Source organism: Grampus griseus, assembly GCF_964374135.1.
Source record: "Grampus griseus genome assembly, chromosome: 1".
NCBI classification, from domain to species: Eukaryota; Metazoa; Chordata; class Mammalia; order Artiodactyla; family Delphinidae; genus Grampus; species Grampus griseus.
This window is the reverse complement of record NC_139017.1, coordinates 146,558,642-146,581,727: the sequence shown is the minus strand read 5'-3', so window position 1 is coordinate 146,581,727 and position 23,086 is coordinate 146,558,642. Positions and strand designations below refer to the sequence as shown.

General features: G+C 40.1%; 1 protein-coding gene and 1 pseudogene across 3 annotated transcripts in view; one reads left to right on the top strand and one right to left on the bottom strand.

Annotated features, from left to right (window-relative positions):
• Nucleotides 1-23,086, bottom strand: part of EIF2B3 (eukaryotic translation initiation factor 2B subunit gamma) — a 164,110-nt gene that overhangs the window by 56,159 nt on the left and 84,865 nt on the right. The window lies entirely within an intron of this gene.
• On the top strand, nt 5,742-5,913 carry LOC309837444 (small ribosomal subunit protein uS14-like; annotated as a pseudogene). Its single transcript has one exon. The product of its transcript is annotated as a small ribosomal subunit protein uS14-like (transcript).

Below are 23,086 nucleotides of genomic sequence, written 5' to 3'. Positions count from 1 at the left end.
AAGGGGGAACAAAATGCTTCCAAAAGAGCAAGAGAAGAGTCAGATTTCGGATCTCACACTCATAACCTACACAATCCCACTAAGCCAATTAATGTATACAATGAGGATGAAGAAGAAAGTAGAAGATACATCCCAATTCTAACTTCCTGAGAGTATTGAGTACTAATAAATTCTTCAGGAAATAGAATTTTGCAAATGTGAATGTGGCTACTTGCCTTGTGGTGCCCCGGTTTCATCTGAAGTTCACACCCTGATAATTCTATCCCTTGATCTAACCAATCTGGAAAGTTGAACTCTCCTGTTCAGTTCCTTGGTTTACAAATTTCTTGAATCATTCAACATACTCTACCTAAATTATTTCGTCCTTGCAACTACCTCATGAAGTAGATATATTACTCTCATATTTATAGCTGAAGTCAACTTGTATCATATGCCCGGGAAAGGAATAACTTAAAAGTTTGAGTAATCATCTTCTAAATTGTTACCAATCCCTAGCTCATATGGCACTAACATTCATATAGCATTTTACAGTTTATAAACTTTTTTTCAGCTTTTTACTCCCATCACATAAAGTAGGTAAAACCAGAAAGTTCTTGCATTAAAAAAAATTTCCAAAAATTTAGCTGATATAATCAAGGCTAGAGATTTAGCTACAAATCTGGAATACAATGAAGGAACAGAGACGGGCAATTCAGAGATTTTTTTTCTTTCGCATTAAATTTGTATTGAATGTGAATCTTGGGACCAGGAGATCAATGCCATTTAAGTTGCCAGAAAGGTTGTTTCCTTATTTTATTTTTTCTCATTTATTTATTTTTAAAATAAATTTTATTTTATTTTTGGCTGTGTTGGGTCTTTGTTGCTACGCGCGGGCTTTTCTCTGGTTGTGGCGAGTGGGGGCTACTCTTCATTGTGGTGTGTGAGCTTCTCATTGTGTTGCCTTCTCTTGTTGTGGAGCATGGGCTCTAGGCATGCAGGCTTCAGTAGTTGTGGCATGTGGGCTCAGTAGTTGTGGCTCGCGGGCTCTAGAGCACAGGTTCAGTAGTTGTGGCACACGGGCTTAGATGCTCCGAGGCATGTGGGATCTTCCTGGAACAGGGCTTGAACTCATGTCCCCTGCACTGGCAGGCAGATTCTTAACCACTGTACCACCAGGGAAGCCCCCGTTTAATTGTTTTTAAATGGTATTAGAAATAAGAATTGATATTTTAAAAGAAAACAAAATAAACAATACCAAAAAACCTCAAAGAGGCACCGGCAAGATATGGGTAACTGGTTGATTGCTCTGGGCCAAGAAGATGTTTTGGATTTGTATAAAATAAAGTAAGAAATCAGTAAATGGAAATGATAAGACATTTAGAAATAGTTATAATTTTATGTTAAAAAATAATTTAAAACAAGTTGCCAACCATAGAAAAAGCTTATTACAATAAAAATAATATATATATATGAAAAATTTGTGGGAATCCTTTCAGTGATGAAAACTCAGAGGAATGGTATAAATTTTTTAATCTTCAAAGTCTACAGGATCTTCAAAAAGCTACCTAAGAAGCTTTTTCTTCTCTTCATCTAACATAAAAAGAATTTAAAAAAGGCTTTTAAAAGGTCTATTATAAAAAAAGAAAAGGAGAGTGGAGAAGAGAAGATCTTAGAAAAGAAGAACAAATAATGGACAAAAATTTAAAAGTCTAGAAAACCTAGGACAATATAAGCCATTAGGATTATTTTTATAGACCTATTTTTAAAATAGTAAGTTGTATATTTTAGAATTTTAATTTGCAATATTTAAAATTTAAGGGAAATCAAGCATCTTTTTATGATCTTAAAAACAGGAATACCAATTTTTTTTTTTTTTTTTTTTTTTTGCGGTACGTGGGCCTCTCACTGTCGCGGCCTCTCCCGTTGCGGAGCACAGGCTCCGGACGCGCAGGCTCAGCGGCCATGGCTCACGGGCCCAGCCACTCCACGGCATGTGGGATCCTCCCGGACCGGGGCATGATCCCGTGTCCCCTGCATCGGCAGGTGGACCCCCAACCACTGTGCCACCAGGGAAAACCAGGAATACCAATTTTTAAAGCAAGGAACAAAACCAATAGGTAGTAATTACAACAATTATTAATAATATTATTTTAGGGGCTTCCCTGGTGGCGCAGTGGTTGGGGGTCCGCCTGCCGATGCAGGGGACACGGGATCATGCCCCGGTCCGGGAGGATCCCACATGCCGTGGAGTGGCTGGGCCCGTGAGCCATGGCCGCTGAGCCTGCGCGTCCGGAGCCTGTGCTCCGCAACGGGAGAGGCCGCGACAGTTAGAGGCCCACGTACCGCAAAAATAAATAAATAAATAAATAAATAAATAAAGATCAATGGCTTTTAAAGTATCTTCACAAAAGTCCTTAGCTGGTCTGTATAATTTACTATTTTAACCATTTTCAAGTGTACAGTTCTGTGGCATTAACTACATTCACATTGTAGTGCAACTGTCACCAACAACCATCTCCAGCACTTTTTCATCTTTCCCAGTTTAAATTCTGTATCCATTAAATACTAACTCCCCATTCCCTTCTTCCTCCTAGCCCCTTGCAACCACCATTCTACTTTATGTCTTTATGATTCTGACTACTCTAAGAATCTCATATAAAAGGAAGCATACAATATCTGTCCTTCTTATGACTGGCTTATTTCACTTAACATAACGTCTTTACAATTTATCTATATTGGAGCATGTGTTAAATTTTCCTTCCTTTTGAACTCTGGATAATATTTCATTGTATGTATGTACCACATTTTCTTTATCGATTCATCTGTCTATGGATACTTGAGTTGCTTCCACTTTTTGGTTATTGTGAATAATGCTGCTATGAACATGAGTGTACAAATATCAATTTAAGTCTCTGCTTTCACACACACATTTCTTAAATTTTTATCATGGAAAATTTCAAACATACACAAAATAAGAGAAAAACATAATAAATTCCCATGTGTGCATCAAGTAGTTTCAACAACTATCAACATTTTCTAATCTTTTAAATTTTTTTGCTGTAGTATTTATTATAGGTTAAATTGTGTACCCCCCAAAAGATGTTGAAGTCCTAACCTATAGTACCTGTGAATATGACCTTATTTGGAAATATGACGTCTGTAGATGATCAAGTTAAGGTTACGTCATTAGAGGGCCCCTAATGCAGTATGACTAGTATAGTACCCTTAAAAAGGGGAAATCTGAACACAGAGACAGACATGCTTAGAGGGAAGACAATATAAAGACACGAGGAGAATGCTATCTATAAGCCAAGGATGCCTGAGGTTACCAGAAGCTAGGAGAGATGAGTGGAACAGATTCTCCCTCATAGACTTCAGAAGGAACCAACCCTGCCAATACCTTGATTTCAGATTTCTAGCCTCAAGAACTGTTAAGACAATAAACTTCTGTTGTTCTAGGCCACCCAGTTTATGGCGCTTTGTTATAGCAAACTAATACAGTATTTTAAAGCATATTCCAGACATAATGTCATTTTACTGTGAATATTCCAGTATGTGTAGTATGCATTTCCAACTGATAAGGACTTTGAAATATAATCACTATGTCATTATTACACCTAATAAAATTATCAACGACTTCATAATGTCATCTAATATCCAATCCAAATTCAAATGCAAATTTGTCTTTTCACAGTTAGTCTGTCTGAATCAGGATTCAATCAAAGCCTCACAATGTATTTGGCAATTTCATTTTAAAAAAGTTCCCCTTCCTGGGACTTCCCTGGTGGCACAGTGGTTAAGAATCCGCCTGCCAATGCAGAGGACATGGGTTTGAGCCTTGGTCCAAGAAGATCCCACTTGTCACGGAGCAACTAAGTCCATGAGCCACAACTACTGAGTCTGTGCTCTAGAGCCTGCTTGCCTAGAGCCTGTGCTCTGCAACAAGAGAAGCCACCACAATGAGAAGCCCACGCACCACAACGAAGAGAAGCCCCTGCTCGCCGCAACCAGAGAAAGCCCGCGTGTAGCAACTAAGACCCAACGCAGCCAAAAAAAAAATGTTCCCCTTCCTTATTCCCCTGACAAGCCACATGATTAGACAGAGCGGATCACCTGTCTTGTAGAACACTCCGTGTTCTAAATTTGGCTGGTTGCTTTGTTGGAGTGTCTTTTTTAAATAGCTTTATTGATGTATAATTTATATACCATAAAATTCACCTGTTCTAGGTGTACAATTGAACGAGTTTTAGAAAATTTACAGAGCTGTACAACTATCACCACAATCCAGTTATAGAACATTTCTATCACCTAAATAAAATCTCACATGACTGTTTACAACCAATAAATCCCCTCTCACCCTCAGTTTCAGACAATCACTAATCTGCCTCCTATCTCTATAGATTTGCCTTTTCTGTTTTTTAAAAAATTATTATAGGGACTTCCCTGTTGGTCCAGTGGGTAAGACTCCACACTCCCAGTACAGGGGGCCCAGGTTCGATCCCTGGTCGGGGAACTAGATCTGCGTATGTGCCGCAACTAAGAGTCTGCATGCCACAACTAAAAGATCCCACATGCCTCAATGAAGATGTGTGTGCTGCAACTAAGACCCAGTGCAGCCAAAATAAATAAATAAATATTAAAAAAACTTATTACAGCCATTCTAGTGGGTGTAAAATAGCATCTCGTTGTTTAAATCTACATTTCTTTAGTGACTAACAATATTGAGAATCTTTTTATATTCTTATTAGCCATTTGCATATTTTCTTTGGTGAAGTGTCCATTAAAATCTTTTGCCTATTTTGAAATTGGGTTGTTTATCATCTCCTTGAATTCTAACAGTCCTTATGCTTTTATTTTCTTAATGGTGTCTTTTGAGGTTTGAATGGTGACTTTAATTTTGAGGATATAAAATTTATCAATCCTTCTTTTATGAATTATGTTATTGGTATTTTAACTAAGAATTCTTTCCCTAACCCAATTTCACAAAGATTTTTTTCTAAAACTTTTACAGTTTTAGCTCTTACATTAGGTCTGTAATCCATTTTCATTTTTGTGTATGGAGAGAGCTTAGGGTCTAAATTAATTTTTTTGCATGTGAATATCAAATTGTCCCTTTGTAAAATACTATCCTTTGCTCATTAAGTTGCTTTGACATCTCTGGTGATATTCAATTGACCATAAATGTAAGGGTATATTTTTGCACTCTCAATTCTGTCCCACTGCTCTGTATGTCTATCCTTCTGCCAGTACCATACTGTCTTGATTACTATAGCTTTATAGCAAGTTTTGAATTGGAGAAGTATGAGTTCTTCAACCTTTTTGTTCTTTTTCAAAAGTGTTTTAGTTATTCTGGGTCCTCTGAATTTGCACATAACATTTAGGATCAACTTGTCAATTTCTACAAAAACTTTACTGGAATTCTGATGGGTTTGTGTTGAATCTAAAGATCAGTTTGGGGAGAAATGCCATCTTAACAATATTGAGTCGGGATTAACATATACACACTGCTATACATAAAACAGATAACCAATAAGGACCTACTGTACAGCACAGGGAACTATACTACATATATATAACTGAATTACTGTGCTGTACACCTGAAACTAAAATTAACTATATGTCAATAAAAAAATAAAAATATTAACCTTAAAAGAAAAAAAACCCAATATTGAGTCTTCCAATCCAGAAACACTGGAATGTGTTTCCATATACTTAAACTTTATTTCTCTTGCCTTTTGCCTCATTGCAGCCGAGAAAGCAAGATGGTTCACCAGCAGCTGTACTGGAGCCATCCAAAAAAAATTTGGTCATGGTTCTCGCTCTTGCCGCATCTGCTCAAACCAGCACAGTACGATCCAGAAATATGGCCTCAATATGTGCTGCCAGTGTTTCCTCCAGTACATGAAGGACATCAGCTTCATTAAGTTGGACTAAGTGAACTTCCTTGAATGGGTCATCCAGGACATCTACCTTATGCAGGCACAATGCTAGCTCTTTGTATATAAAATAAAAAATTTAAACTTAAAAAAAAAACCCACAAACTTTATTTCTCTCAGCATGGTTTTGTAATTTTCAGTATTATGTCTTGATCTTCTATTAAATTTATTCCTAAGTATTTTATTCATTTTGATGCTATTATAAATGGAATTGTTTTCTTATAATTTCATTTTTATTGTCCATTGACAGTATATAGGAATATAATTGACTTTTGTACATTGATCTTGTACCCTACAACCTTGTTGAACTCTTATTAATGCCAGTAGTTTTGTGGATTCCTTAAGATTTTCTACATATAGGATCATGCTGTCTACAGATAAAGGTAGTTGTACTTCTTCCTTTCCAATCTGAATGCCATTTATGTCTTTTTCTTGCCTGAATGAACTGGCTATAATATTAAATAGAAAAAGCCAGAGAGGCCACTCCTGCTTTGTTCCCATCTTAAGGGAAACCATTCAGTCCTTCACTATTAAATATGACATTATTTAAGTTTTTTGTATTCTGTAAGTTTTTTGTAGATACCCTTTATCAGGCTGAGGCAGTTCCCTTCAATTCCCAGTTTGCTGAAAGTTTTTTTTTTTTTTTCTAACTTATTTTATTTTTGGCTGTGTTGGGTCTTCATTGCTACGCACAGGCTTTCTCTAGCTGTGGTGAGTGGGGGCTACTCTTTGTTGTGGTGCATGGGCTTCTCATTGCAGTGGCTTCTCTTGTTGCAGAGCACAGGCTCTAGGCGTGTGGGGTGCAGTAGTTGTGGCATGTGGGCTCAGTAGTTGTGGCGCATGAGCTTAGTTGCTCCACGGCATGTGGGATCTTCCCAGACCAGGGCTCGAACCCATGTCCTCTGCACTGGCGGGCGGATTCTTAACCACTGTGCCAACAGGGAAGCCTTGTTGAAAGGTTTTATCATGAATGGGTGGTGCATTTTTAAAATTTTTTTTTCTGTGTCTATTGAGATAATCATGCAGTTTTTAATCTTTTATTCTATTAACATAGTATATTAATTGTTTTTCAGATATTAAACTAATCTTGCACGCTTAGGATAAATCTCACTTAGACATGGTTGCTGGATTCATTTTGCTAATATTCTGTTGAAGATTTTTTCACCTATATTCATAAAGGATATTGGTCTTGTGTTTTATCTAGCTTTGGTAGCAAAGAGTTATACTGGTCTCATAGAATAAGTTGGGAAGTATTCCTTCTTTCATTTTCTGGAAGGCTTTGTGAAGGATTGGTATTATTTCTTTTTAAAATGTCTGATAGAATTCACTGAAGAAGCCATCCTTACATTTTGAAGCCTCAAAGATGTTTCTTTGTTGAAAGATTTTAAATTACTAAGTTGATTTCATTAATTGCTCTAGGTCTACTCAGGTTTTCTACTTCTTCTTGAGTCAGTCAAGATGTATAGCACATGATCCTTGTGGCTCAGACTATAGCACACTGATTAACCCAGGACTCTCCTATGCTCTCAACTCACATCTGTTCTCAATATATTGCTATGTGTGAGCTTTTTTTTTTGGCTGCGCCATGCAGTTTGCGGGATCTCAGTTCCCCAACTAGGGATCGAACCCAGGACCCTGCAGTGAAAGTGGCGAGTCCTAACCACTGGACCACCAGGGAATTCCCTGTATGTGAACTTTAACCCAATACTCTAATTGATTCTAGTTACTAGAGGGAAGGAAGGACTGGAACCACCATCTGCTGAATAGTTATTATGTGCCAGGCATTTTGCAATGTGCTTTCACATCTTCACAACATCTCCATCTTCCTTTTACAGATTAGGAAAACATAGACTCAGAGAGGTTAAGTAAGTTTCCTAGGTCACAGAGGTAGACAGTAGTAGAACTGGGATGGAAATGTAGGTATTTGTGACTCTAAGGCTTTTCTATTGCCTCATAAGGTCTCTCAAGCGACTTCTTTCTTTTCTCCGTATATAATCCTAGGAGTTCTATATAGATGAAGCCCTGTTCCAGTCTCACATCTAAATCCAAGGCAAGAAAGGTAGAATGCCTGGCTGTAATTAAAAAAAAAAATCCCTGCTTTTGTACTTGTTCCCTTGCTGAATACCCTATTTAGGAGTTCATCAACCACTAGTACCATTCAAGAAGGAATTTGCTAAGGAATGGGGTTCTAAGTGTTGACCTAAGACAAGCCTAGAGGAACTCTTTATCATTCTGCTTCCAAGTTTCTAAGCAGATGTTAAGAAATGCTATCAGAGAAACAGCTGCCTGTTTGGGGCAAATTACTTTTAAATGTCAAGGAGTTCAAAGACCAAGCTGTACCCGTGTTTCATTTCAATATTTACTTACCCAAATTTTCTCCTCATATTAACAACTCGAAGTAATGTGTGTGAGGGACAAAGGTTTAAGATCTCCAGAGAAGCTGGAAGAAAGACTGCCATATGGACACTAGTCTTCAGGATTATGCAGGACTAAAGACTCAAGATTTTTCTGACAGCTTTGCTTTAACTCAAAGAAAACTGAACACAGAGCTATGTGTACCACCAACATCGTACAAAACAAAACAATGTAAAATTACAGAGCTAGGGAATAAAAAAGCAGTTCAGAAAGGCAGCCCAGAAAGAAAGAAATATATCCATGAAAGAGAAGATAAATACTGAAAAAAAACCCCACCCAAACCCCCCAAACCAAGTAATTACTATGATTAAAATCATACCAGTTTTCTCCCTAGCAGAATAAACTTAAGAATTTAAATGCCCAAATCTCTTAATAACTCAAAAAAAAGGTCTGAGTTCCTTTAGTTAATAATAGATCTATAACCCCCACGCCCAACCCCAAAGATCTTAAGGGATTCAGATGCTCATTTCCTTTAAATCTGTAGAATAGAGACAAAACTCCCTCCCCAGAATCATCATGTGTGCAGGAGAAACTGAGTTGTTTTTATCCTGTTCATTGCATAAGTTATAGCAAAGGCCAACTGGGAGTTCTATTCCCTGACATGCTCATAGTACAACGCTCATTACCTAGAAGAATGAGTAGAAAAAGGCAGATAGGTAAAGAAACAGATTATGGTAATTGCATGTTTAAAAAGTGAAATTCATCTAGACACTCCATGTGGACACACTATTAGACTTCCAGCACTGCTATGAATGGGACTGCAAGGATTTCTAGCCTAGTGGGAGAACTAGCATATATGCTGAGACAGTCCACAACAACCTAGTGAAGAAAGAAAGCCTCCACTAACCTAAACTGAGTATGTCCTAATAGTTTATATGGCTATACAGAATTACTTTTTCCAAACCAAACCGAGTCCAAATTTGGGGACAGGAGAATAGCAAGGAATGGGAACAGAATGACGAAAATTCAATTGGACAAAAACTCAAAATACAGAAGAAACTTAACTCTAACATACGCTTCTCTTTGCATAAATATAAATGTTGACAGGTGAAGGAAATGTCATGGATGCCTCCTGAATTCAGATGCCAGGATATGTGAAACTTGAAACAATGACTCATAAGAACCAGAAGCAACAATTCCAAAGAGGATAAAAGCCTCCTATGACAACTTAGCCATCTTGAAGCATTCAATGCAACAACATAAACAACTTCTCTCTTTGAAGACCTTCAGAAAATCTCCTTCTATTTTGTTTGGCAATCTTAAACATGTTCCAACAAAGAAGCATCTTCTCTCCCACTAGAAGAGCCAGAGCTAATTCCCTACTGCCTAATCATTACAATTTAAAAGAAACTAGAGACCAAGGTGTGCTTGAAACAACCAAGGTTGCTCATAAGTAGAGGAAAGAGAGTGATCTATGAAGCATGGCTACTTATTAGTTATCTATAATTCTAATGAAACAGATTTTGGAGTAAGCACCTATTACATAACTACCTGGTAGCTGTTTTATAGGAAGGCACCTGCCATACCACCCCAAATGCTTGATCTTGTTGGCACTGTAAGTCGCAGGAATGACAGATTGTTGATCATTAGGAGTGCATATGGAGTTACCAAACCAAAGGTCTGCCTATGCAGCAGAGTGAGCTATAGTGCTCAGATCCTCTCCAAGAAAAGCAGTTGTACTGAAGTGGAGGCCCTGGACTCAAAGCAGCAGAGACTGCTAGAGCTGGAAGAGTTCTTAAGAGTTCTAAGTGCTGTTCCTCATTGTACCGAGAGAAAAACGGAAATGATTTTAGTCCATGTCAAAAACAAATCACTTGGACTTCCCTGGTGGTGCAGTGGTTAAGAATCCACCTGCCAATGTAGGGGACATGGGTTCGAGCACTGGTCCAGGAAAATTCCACATGCCGCGGAGCAACTAAGCCTGTGAGCCACAACTACTGAGCCTGCGCTCAAGAGCCCACGAGCCCCAACTACTGAGCCTGCGTGCCCCAACTACTGAGCCCAAGTGCCACAACTACTGAAGCCCACGCGCCTAGAGCCCTCCTCTGCAATAAGAGAAGCCACCGCAAAGAGAAGCCCGCATACCGCAACGAAGACCTAATGCAGCCAAAAATAAATAAATTAATTAATTAAAAAGAAAAAAGTCACTTCACTCCTCTACGAGACAGTCCCTAGCCTATATTCATTGAACACCTACTATATTCCAGGCACTTGGGATACAGAAGTAAACAAAATGGACATGATCCCTGCATGAAGCTTAGAGTTGAATGGAAAATCAATTATTGCAAGTATGCAATAGTTGTGAAAGGCGAGCACAGAGTATTATGGAAGCATATAATGGGGGACCTAGCCCAGGGTGGAAGATGACAGGAAGCTTCCCTTTAAGCTTAAACCTGAAAGAAAAGCAGGAGTTAGCCAGGTGAAAGGGGTGGAGAAAATGAGATGGGCACTCTGGGCAGAGAAAATAGTACATGCCAAGACTCTGAGGTAGACTGGTGAGTATGAGGAACTAAAGTCGCCCAGGACCGCTAAAACAAAGAAAACAAGATGGAGAGAGGCACAAGATGAGGCTGGAGAGGTTTCAGGCCCTGTTAAGGATTTCTGTTTTTATTCTAATCTTGAGACTAATGACCACTTGTATTCTGTGATATCACTGGCTTAATAGTGAGCTAAGTCAAAGCTGAAAGGCAGCTTGGTGTAGTAAAAAGAGCACTGGACTAGGAGCCAGGATTCTAGTTCTGGCTTCATCACTTAAATATGGCATAATCTTTCTTCATGTCAGTTTCTTTGTTATAAAATGGAATATTGTGCTTCATAGAGTCGGAGAGTTTTCTGGAGCTGCTTCGGGAACTGCTACAGGAAACCTGAATCAGAATAAATCCCTGTTCTGTGTTTCATATCTCAGGCTTCTATGTAAGATTTTACTTAAAGAAAAAGTTCCACTTCCTTAAGAGAAAATTGGAAAATTATTGCAATTTTTAATCTTAGATAATATATTCATTAATTTGACAAACATGGAGGCCCATCATATTATCTCCTTGCTGCAGAGTTATTAGGATGATCAGAAATTATGCACTTAAAGGGTGTTGCATGGTATTTGCCATATATTAGGCACTCATTAAATGATAACTATTATTATTATTATTATTATCATCATGGGCCAAGTACCATGCTTGGTACCAGGGACACACAGCTGAAATAGACAGACGTTGCCTTTAGGAACTCATAATCTAGTAGAGAAGACTATGTGTTAATCTATTATGTATAATGTGATAACAGCGTAGGAAGCTAGAACAGAAAAAGATGCAGTGAGCTGTCTAAGGGAGCAGGGATAGGATAAGGTTTCATAGCCTGAGGCTGGTTCTGAATGCTGAGGAGAAATCTGCTACGCAGACAAAGCAGGAAAAGGATATTTCAGATTGAGGAACTAGCATATACAAAGGCAAACAGGTATGAAAAACAAAACAAACAACAAAACCTAAGATACAATGATAAAGGTTAAAGCTGGAGGGGTAGCCAGAGGTCAGATTATGGAGAGCCGCCTACAATGCTTAGATGTCATGTTAAAGAGCTTGGATTTTGTCTCTTAGGTGATGGAAAAACCATGGAAAGTTACTCTTTTAAGGAAATACATATACATGGTATGCTGGCTTATGTATTAACTTAGCTGATCTGGAATTATGTTACGCAAAATTCTCTTCTCTGAATCGTTCTGAGTTAGCAATGGCTACAAGAGATATTCTGTGTGACATTTAGAAGGCAAAAGGAAAGCTGCAGACACATTTTTTAATGCTCTGAAGGTCAATGGATGGTGCTACGTATTATGGCAACCTGTGTATGTCACTGAGATGCCAGCTCACCTAGCAGGCAGAGAACAGTACCCAGACCTGCAGCTCCTCCGGAACCTACCAGATATCCTCCTTCAGCTTCTCTGGAATCCTGAGCCAAGCACTGTGTAGCTCTGTGGTGAAGGATGTCAGTTCTGCAGATCACCCACAATAATGAAGCTAAAAGTGGTGAGAGACAGATGTGGGTTCCTGTTTGTTCTTGCTCTTGTCTACATCTAGCTTTCCTTCTGACTGTTGGTCTAGCTGACTGATAGCGATTTCAGGCTCAACACTATACAGAAGCAACAACATGCACACAGAGCTCTACCAACTTCCACAATTGCAAAATAATCCCTTATTCTATATCACTCATAGCAGCTCTACTTCTCTGATATAGAAATTGCTACCAGAAGTGGTCCTGGAAGAACAGAACCTTAAGGATGGGTTTGCTGAATTGGTTCTGTGTCATCTGGACTTAGTTCTTTGATTTGATTAGGTTCAAAGGCCTTTCAACTGACTGATGACACCCATCTAGATTAACCAGGATAATTTCCCTCACTTAAAATCAACAGATTGTTGGGCTTCCCTGGTGGCGCAGCGGTTGAGAGTCCGCCTGCCGATGTAGGGGACACAGGTTCGTGCCCCGGTCCGGGAAGATCCCACATGCCGCAGAGCGGCTGGGCCCGTGAGCCATGGCCGCTGAGCCTGTGCATCCGGAGCCTGTGCTCCTCAATGGGAGAGGCCACAACAGTGAGAGGCCCACGTACCTCAAAAAAAAAAAAAAAAAACAACAGATTGTTGATATTATTAACCACATCTATAAAATACCTTCACAGTAACACCTAGGTTAATATTTGACTGAAAAAACTAGGTATTAGAGCATAGCCAAATTGACACATAAAATAACCACCTCATAGACTGATGAGAACCACATGTCTAACATTAATACGGAGGTCAACAAAGCCTTCCTAGGCAGGATTACACTGCTGCTCACCCTCCCTGTCGTCTTAACCCAGAGTGCCGGAACGTGCTGAAGCGTGGAACATCCCTCACCTTCCCCAAGTGGTGCTTGATACAGCAATATGCATAGCTCCATTGACAAAAGGCTCCTATTCAGAGACAAACCCTGGAAAAAGAGTTGTCTCTCCCAAATTATCCTTCCAAGCTGCCTGGTCCACTATGTCTGAAGAATTTAATAAAAAAGAGTTACCATCCTCTATAGAATGGTATAGAGGATGAAAACTGACACATTAATTTGCACTCCACTCAGTCCCACTGGCCTAGCTAATGTGAACTTCCAGCAGGTCCACCTTTCAGTCCTCATTCTCCAAGGAACATGAAGCAACATTCCCATTATCTTTAGGTCCAGTTCCCAGCTGGCTGTGTAGAGAGAGAAAGGCAAAGGCCCAGTGAAGGATCACTCAGGGGTTCATCCCTCAAGGCTTGGTTCCAGCTCTTGCATGGCTAGAGTTACATCATATTCGGAAGATTTTACAAGACAACCTGCTCAGGCACTCCCACCCTTTGGGGTTCAACAGTTGGGTAAATAAATTTCTCCTGAGTGGTAGATGTGCTAGGCACTGAGCTGTATTAAGTATATAAATACTGAATGAAACACAGCTCTAATCTAGTAATTACTTTATTGTTTGTAAACCTGTAAGACTTCCCTTTGCTTTTATTAAACCTTTTCATATTATTCTCTGTGCTTCAGAGAAACTGCGTAACTCAGTTACTTTTGCTTTCCTTTCTCTATGTCTTCGCTCATGTGGTTCTTTCTGGAATGCCTGCCTCTACTCGTGTGCCACTACTCCCAACATGTATAAATCCTTAAAGCTCCAGCCTCAAATGTAATTTTCTCCTTAAAAAATTCCCAGATTCTCCTAATCTACTGAGGTTTTTTTTCCCTTTCTAAATACTTATGGAATTCTACCGGAGAAATCACTTATAGTACTAACGTTCTATTCTGCATTGTGTATATCTATCACCTCTTTCAAGGAAGGAAGATTTGAGACTTGATCATCATAGCAGCACATTGTGTCCAGAACAGTGTACTACATGGCAGGCACTAAATACTTACTGAATGTCCAGAAGAGTACACATTCTAAGAAGAGATATAGACTCATCAGAAACAAATATTAGAGACTTCAGGAGGGTCCTGACGAGTTTGGGTGTACTTCAGAATATTCCTGGTTGGTCCAGGAGAGTTGGCAAGGTTAGATGCACAGTAGGGAGTGGGAAGAAAGGGGTAGAAATGGGACAAACTACTGAATGATACAGTTAGTCCTAGTATGACAGGCCCCCTATAGTCAGGGTAGCAGCTATTAGCTAGCTATGCTGAGGACCTCCTCCCAACCTCACTTCCACTTTAGGGACTGCCTAACATGCAATATGGCTCATATAACCTTAAAACGTTCTCAGTTTTTCCCAAGTTAAAATACTCTTTTTCAAACTTTCCTTCTCCTCCTTCTAGTTCAACTTCTATCCTTCACAGCCAAATTTCTCAGAAGCATAGTCCAACATGCTGTCACCATTTAACATCTTCCACTCTACCCACTTTGATAAAGTCATTAATGACTTCCATTTTAGTAAAATACAGTGATCATTTAAAAATTATCATCTTAGCAAATCTCACAGCCACATTCAACACTACTGTTACTTTCTTCCTCTGGCTTCTGTGACACACGTTCTCTTGGTTTTCCTTTTCTCTTTCTCTCTCTGACTTAAATTCCTTTGGAAGCTCATGATCCTCTAGCTGGCGTAAGCCTGTTCCTAACCCTCTTTCCTCCTCATTCTGTGCTCTTCCTAAGAGATTTCATCCGTGCCCATATCTTCAGTCATCATCTATATATCAGTAATTACAAATTTTTATCTTAGGCATAGTGCTAACCTCTGAGCTCCAAGTATATATTGGGTTGCCCAAAAAGTTCCTTTGTTTTTTTTGTTTTTTTAAAAACACCTTTATTGGGGTATAATTGCTTTACAATGGTGTGTTAGTTTCTGCTGTATAACAAAGTGAATCAGCTATATATATATACACACATCCCCATATCGCCTCCCTCTTGCATCTCCCACCCTCCCTATCCCACCCCCTCTAGGTGGACACAGAGCACCCAGCTGATCTCCCTGTGCTATGCGGCTGCTTCCCACTAGCTATCTATGTTACATTTGGTAGTGTATATATGTCTGTGCCACTCTCTCACTTCGTCCCAGCTTACCCTTCCTCCTCCCCGTGTCCTCAAGTCCATTCTCTAGTAGGTCTGTATTCCTGTCTTACCCCTAGGTTCTTCATGACATTTTTTTTCCCTAAATTCCATATATATGTGTTAGCATACGGTATTTGTCTTTCTCTTTCTGACTTACTTCACTCTGTATGACAGTCTCTAGGTCCATCCACCTCACTACAAATAACTCAATTTCATTTCTTTTTATGGCTGAGTAATATTCCATTGTTTATATGTGCCACATCTTCTTTATCCATTCATCTGTCATTGGACACTTAGGTTGCTTCCATGTCCTGGCTATTGTAAATAGAGCTGCAATGAACATTGTGGTACATGACCCTTTTTGAATTATGGTTTTCTCAGGGTATATGCCCAGTAGTGGGATTGCTGGGTCATATGATAATTCTACTTTTAGTGTTTTGAGGAACCTCCATACTGTTCTCCATAGTGGCTGTATCAATTTACGTTCCCACCAACAGTGCTAGAGGGTTCCCTTATCTCCACACCCTCTCCAGCATTTATTGTTTGTAGATTTTTAGATGATGGCCATTCTGACTTATGTGAGGTGATACCTCATTGTAGTTTTGATTTGCGTTTCTCTAATGATTAGTGATGTTGAGCATCCTTTCATGTGTTTGTTGGCAATCTGTATATCTTCTTTGGAGAAATGTCTGTTTAGGTCTTCTGCCGATTTTTGGATTGGGTTGTTTGTTTTTTTGATATTGAGCTGAGCTGCATGAGCTGCTTGTATATTTTGGAGATTAATCCTTTGTCAGTTGCTTCGTTTGCAAATATTTGCTCCCATTCTGAGGGTTGTCTTTTCATCTTGTTTATGGTTTCCTTTGCTGTGCAAAAACTTTTAAGTTTCATTAGGTCCAGTTTTTGTTTATTTTTGTTTTTATTTCCATTTCTCTAGGAGGTGGGTCAAAAAGGACCTTGCTGTGAGTTATGTCATGGAGTGTTCTGCCTATGTTTTCCTCTAAGAGTTTAATAGTGTCTGACCTTACATTTAGGTCCTTAATCCATCTAAAGTTTATTTTTGTGTATGGTGTTAGGGAGTGTTGTAATTTCATTCTTTTACATGTAGCTGTCCAGTTTTCCCAGCACCACTTATTTATTTATCTTATATATACATATATTTAAAATTATGTATTTATTTATTCATGGCTGTGTTCGGTCTTCGTTTCTGTGCGAGGGCTTTCTCTAGTTGTGGCAAGCGGGGGCCACTCTTCATCGTGGTGCACAGGCCTCTCACTATCGCGGCCTCTCTTGCTGCGAAGCACAGGCTCCAGACGCGCGGGCTCAGTAATTGTGGCTCACGGGTCCAGTTGCTCCGCGCCATGTGGGATCTTCCCAGACCAGGGCTCGAACCCATGTCCCTTGCATTGGCAGGCAGATTCTCAACCACCGTGCCACCAGGGAAGCCCTCAGCACCAGTTACTGAAGAGGCTGTCTTTTCTCCAGTGTATATTCTTGCCTCCTTTGTCAAAGATAATGTGACCATATGTGCGTGGGTTTACCTCTGGGCTTTCTATCCTATTCCATTGACCTATATTTCTGTTTTTGTGTCAGTACCATACTGTCTTGATTACTGTAGCTTTGTAGTATAGTCTGAAGTCAGGGAGCCTGATTCCTCCAGCTCTGCTTTTCTTTCTCAAGATTGCTTTGGCTATTCGGGGTCTTTTGTGTTTCCATACAAATTGTGAAATTTTTTGTTCTAGTTCTGTGAAAAATGCCATTGGTAGTTTGGTAGGGATTGTACTCAATCATTTCCTTTGGGTTTTTCTGTAACATCTTATGAAAAAGCTAAAGGAACTTTTTGGCCAACCCAATATATAAAGCTTCCTACTTTAAGACATCTTTGGGCTTCCTTGGTGGCGAAGTGGTTGAGAGTCTGCCTGCCAATGCAGGGGACACGGGTTCTATCCCTGGTCTGGGAGGGTCACACATGCCATGACACGGGTTCTATCCCTGGTCTGGGAGGATCACACATGCCACAGAGCAACTAGGCCCGTACGTCACAACTACTGAGCTTGCACTCTAGGGCCTGTGAGCCCCAACTACTGAGCCCCCGCGCCTCGACTACTGAAGCCCGCATGCCTAGAGCCCTTGCTCAGCAGCAAGAGAAGACACCACAGTGAGAGGCCTGTGTGCCACAATGAGGAGTAGCCCCCACTCGCTGAAACTAGAGAAAGCCTGCATGCAGCAGCGAAGACCCAGTGCAGGCAAAAAAAAAAAAAGACGTCTTTACCTGGATGCCTTAAAAACACCTCAAATTCAGCCCAAACGTTGGATCTCACCTCCACAAACTCAGTGTTCCCTATCTCACTATATATCCTGTAGCTCAAACCAAAATGTGAGTCATTCCTGACAACTTCCCACACCTCAGCACCAAGGCTCAATCACACACCAAGTCCTCATATTTTACCTGTGAAATCCTTCTCTAATTTATCCACTTTTCTTTGCCTCCACTGTCAATGCCATAGTCCAAATTACCATTACTTCTCCTGGATTACTACAATACCCTCCCTTACCTGGTCTCGCTACAACCTCTCTTACCCAACTCCAATCCATTCTTCACACTACATCCAAAGTTACCTTTTCAAAGGGCAATTTGATCATGTCATTCTCCTACTTAAAATCCTTTAGTGGTTAGGGCTGTGGTAGATTATTTTCAAAAACGGCCACAATTATTCCCCTCTCTGAACCCACAACTCTTTGTAAAGTAACTCTGCAGTTCCTCCCATTAAGAGGTAAAGTTTATTTTCCCACCCCATGAGTCTGGGCTGGCCTTGTGACTGCTTTGACCAAAAGAATATGGTAGGAATGATGCTGTTTCAGCCCTTTCTCCAATATATAAGACTGAAAGGTCTTACTAGGCTCTGTCCTTAAAAACTCCATGCCAAGAGTACATTCAAACACAAGATGACATGCTGGCTCCATTGATGTCCTCTTCCAACAAATTTATTTGGCTCCTACTTATGTTAGGGCACGTATTAGATCCTAGGGTTAATAAGACAAATAAAATACAATTGTTGTCCTCATGTAACTTATAGTCCAGAGCAAGAAAAGTTACAGATGTTTTCTAGAATCTGTATAGTATATAGAAGAATACAAAGGAAGAAGGGTCAATTTTGTCTAGTACAAAGACAGTCAGGAAAAGCTTCAAAGAGAAGTGATATTTTAGCTGAGTCTTGAAAGAAGAGCAGGTATTTAGCCAGGGATGGAAGGGTAACTTCGGTTGAAGGAGTTCCAGGAATGATGAAAGCAAAAGGACAGAGGTGTAAAAAGAAATGCATAAGTCAGAGAAGAAAAAGCAACTCTCCATAGCCATATGGTGGAGTGTTGACTATGAGGTTGTATTGGGGGAATGGTAAGATATAAGGTTGGAGGAGTAAGCATGGTTAGATGACTAAGGGTCTTACGAATTTGTACTTTATCCTATAATAACGTGTTTACAGGTGTAGGAGAAAGAAATAGTAGAAAGCAATGTTGAAAATTCTGGAAAATGCTGAAAAAACTGATGAAGCAAGATTCCACGGGAGGCATAAGAAAATGGGATAAAAGACATAAGTGAAGGGTCTAGTCCTAAATAGGAGAAAGGAAACTTCTAAGGCTACGGAAAAGGAACTGAAGATGGGTCTGAGTAAAGATAAAATCATGGGAAGGGATAGTATGCTGGGGAAATAAGCAGCTGTTAGTTAGGATTCTCTCACAGAAGGAGAAAGCAGGGTCATTTTCTGAAGCAGGAGAGTGGTGGATGGTTGATAATAGTTGCTGAGTGAAGCGGAAAGGTGGTCCAGGACAGGTGTAAGAATGAGAGTGGTTCTTAGGGCTCAGCCAAGATTGGGACCGTGAAATTATAGTGATGCCAGTCTACAACATTGCATATTTCTCCTGAAGAATTTAATAGAACAGATGTAGGAGTGGACAAAGTAAATGTTAAGAGTAACCCAAAGTTGAGGGTTATGAGGGCAGATATAACAAAAGAACAATGAGTGAGGATATGGAAGGAAATGCCTAAAGTAATATAAGGTCTAGATTAGATGAAGAAGGAAATGAGGGTGAGAAAGAGAAAAAAGAGAAAGAGAGAGGGAGGGAGGAAGAGCGAGAGGAAGGGGTGGTAAGTGACTAAAAGATATAAGGGGACTGAAACGAAGTAAACAGGATCCTGGGTAAAGATGGCAGACTGAACACAGGCATTAAGCCCTAATCCTTTTGAAAGCTCATTAAAGTGACAGTAAACAGTTTTTGTTTTGTTTTGTTTTCTAAAGTGTATTTTATTTATTTATTTTTGGCTGCGTTGGGTCTTTGTTGTTGTGCGCAGGCATTCTCTATTTGTGGTGAGCGGGGGCTACTCTTCATTGCGGTGCGCGGGCTTCTCATTGTGGTGGCTTCTCTTGTTGTGGAGCACGGGCTCTAGGCAGGTGGGCTTCAGTAGTTATGGCATGTGGGCTCAGAAGTTGTGGCTCACGGGCTCCAGAGAGCAGGCTCGGTAGTTGTGGCACACGGGCTTAGTTGCTCCGCAGCATGTGGGATCTTCCCAGACCAGGGTTCGAACACGTGTCCCCTGCATTGGCAGGCGGATTCTTAACCACTGTGCCACCAGGGAAGCCCGGTAAACGGTTCTTCGATTTTGTTTTTGAAGGCATTACCCCCAAGGACAAAGATTAGGAGAGGAGAGTACAGTAACAAAATTTTAGAAACTGTAAAGGATAGTGGTAAGAGATTTAGCATATCTAAGAAAGCTGAATCCTAAACCAGCCATAAGGAAAGCTGATTTGTACTGCAGAAGCCCTGAAATGATCAGGAATTGGTAGCACAGCTTTTAACCACCTAGAAAGGAGATTGGAAGATTTTTCTCTGAACTCTGTAGCCAGTCCAAAAAAAAAAAAAAAAAAAGACTTAAGAATACTGACATGGGGGTTCTCATAAATAACCCTATCTACCATAAACAAAACCCTCAGAATAGGAGAAAATATTTGCAAACAAAGCAACCAACAAGTGATTAATCTCCAAAATATACAAACAGCTCATGTAGCTCAATATCAAAAAAAAAAAAAAACTCAATCAAAAAATGGGCAGAACATCTAAATAGACATTTCTCCAAAGAAGACATACAGATGGCCAAAAGGCACATGAAAAGATGCTCAACATCACTAATTATTAAAGAAATGCAAATGAAAACTACAATGAGGTATCACCTCACACGGTCAGAATGGCCATCATCAAAAAACTCTACAAACAATAAATGCTGAAGAGGGTGTGGAGAGAAGGGCAGCCGCCTACACTGTTGGTGGCAATGTAAATTAGTACAGCCACTATGGAGAAGAGTACGGAGGTTCCTTAAAAAAATAAAAATAGGGGCTTCCCTGGTGGCACAGTGGTTGAGAGTCCGCCTGCCGATGCAGGGGACATGGATTCGTGCCGCGGTCCGGGAAGATCCCACGTGCCACGGAGCGGCTGGGCCCGTGAGCAATGGTCGTTGAGCCTGCGCGGCTGGAGCCTGTGCTCCGCAACAGGAGAGGCCACAACAGTGAGAGGCCGACATACCGCAAAAAAAACCCAAAAACAAAAAACTAAGAATAGGGGACTTCCCTGGTGGTGCAGTGGTTAAGAACCCGCCTGCCAATGCAGGGGACACGGGTTTGAGTCCTGGTCCAGGAGGATCCCACATGCCGCTGAGCAGTGAAGCCCGTGCGCCACAGCTGCTGAGCCTGCGCTCTAGAGCACGCAAGCCACAACTACTGAGCCCCTGTACCACAACTGCTGAAGCCCGCGTGCCTAGAGCCTGTGCTCTGCAACAAGAGAAGTCACCACAATGAGAAGCCCATGCACCACAACAAAGAGTAACCCCTGCTCGCCAAAACTAGAGAAAGCCCATGTGCAGCAACGGAGACCGAATGCAGCCAAAAAAATAAAAACAAACAAACAAACAACTAAAAATAGAACTACCATATGCCCCAGCAATCCCACTCCTGGGCATATACTGGAGAAAACCATAATTCGAAAAGATACATGCACCCCAATGTTCATTGCAGCACTATTTACTACAGCCAGGACATGGAAGCAACCTAAATGTCCATCAACAGAGGAATGGATAAAGAAGATGTGGTACATATATACAATGGAATATTACTCAGCCATAAAAAGAACAAAACAATCCCATTTGCAGCAACATGGGTGGACCTAGAGATTGTCATACTGAGCGAATAAGTCAGACACAGAAAGACAAATATCATATGATATTGCTTATATGTGGAATCTGAAAGAAAGGGTACAAGTGAACTTATTTACAAAACAGAAGTAAAGTGGAAAACAAACTTATGGTTACCAGGGGATAAGGGAGGTAGGATAAATTGGGACATCGGGACTGACATATACACACTACTATATATAAAATAGATAACTAATAAGAACCTACTGTATAGCACAGGGAGCTCTACTCAAAACTCTGTAATGGCCTATATGGGAAAAGAATCTTAAAAAAAAAAAGAGTGGATATATGTATATGTATAACTGATTCACTTGGAGGTACACCTGAAACTAACACAACATTGTAAATCAACTATACACCAGTAAAAATTTAAAAATAAATACATATAGTGGGATGCAGCCGCATGGCACAGGGATATTGGCTCGGTGCTTTGTGACAGCCTGGAGGGGTGGGATAGGGAGGGTGGGAGGGAGGGAGACGCAAGAGGGAAGAGATATGGGAACATATGTATATGTATAACTGATTCACTTTGTTATAAAGCAGAAACTAACACACCATTGTAAAGCAATTATACCCCAATAAAGATGTTAATAAATAAATAAATAAATAAATACATAAATAACCCTATCTATTTCACTTTATAGATGTAAGAGTTAAAAGTATAGAACAGTTAAAGTTTCAGTGCCTATACTGGACAACACACCTTGGGAAAGGTTCCTCCCCCCTCCCCTCAAAGAACTGCAAAGTGGAGAAGTATTCTAGGAGTTACAGCTGGTAAGTAGCAGTGGGGATACTAATATAGATAAACAGCATGTATTTCAAGACTTTCCACACCATCAGGAAAATAATCAAGAATGTGAACCCATTTTTCATCATCTCTAGTCCCAGAAATAGAGATCTGGCCATGATCTTTGAGGCTCTGACTTAAGTTTGTCTTTTTTCCAAGATGAACGTGTGAACATTTTATTCCATTTTAAAAGATATCGTTTAGAAGCTTGTTTTAATATTTTCATTACCCTTCCAGTAATAAAACCCTTGACTAGTATTCAAAAGAAAACAACATAACATTGGAAAAAGGCTACATGATTTTCTTATTAAATATTTGGCACAAATACCTTTACTTATGAGTTATTAAAAACACATGTCTTTCAGAAATGGGAATTTTAGAGCTGAGCAGTGCGGTGGGGGGCTTTAAAGAACAACTAAGCCAATTTCAGCTGGGGAAACTGAGGCTTAGAGAAGCAAAGTGATTTGCTCAGCGTCATACAGCTTTTGTCTCAAGACTAAATTCTAAATTCTCTGGACTTGAATTTCTAGTACAATTTCTTTCTATCAGTAACATTCTTTTCCACTACATATAATGCCTTTCCAAGTCAGTAATGCATCAATTCGACATGTGGCAAAGGTGTTGTGCTTTCTCCAAATCCACTGAGGTAGTACGAATTTGGGCCCAGTGGAGTGAAGTCACCAGTACTGTCCGATGACAAAGGG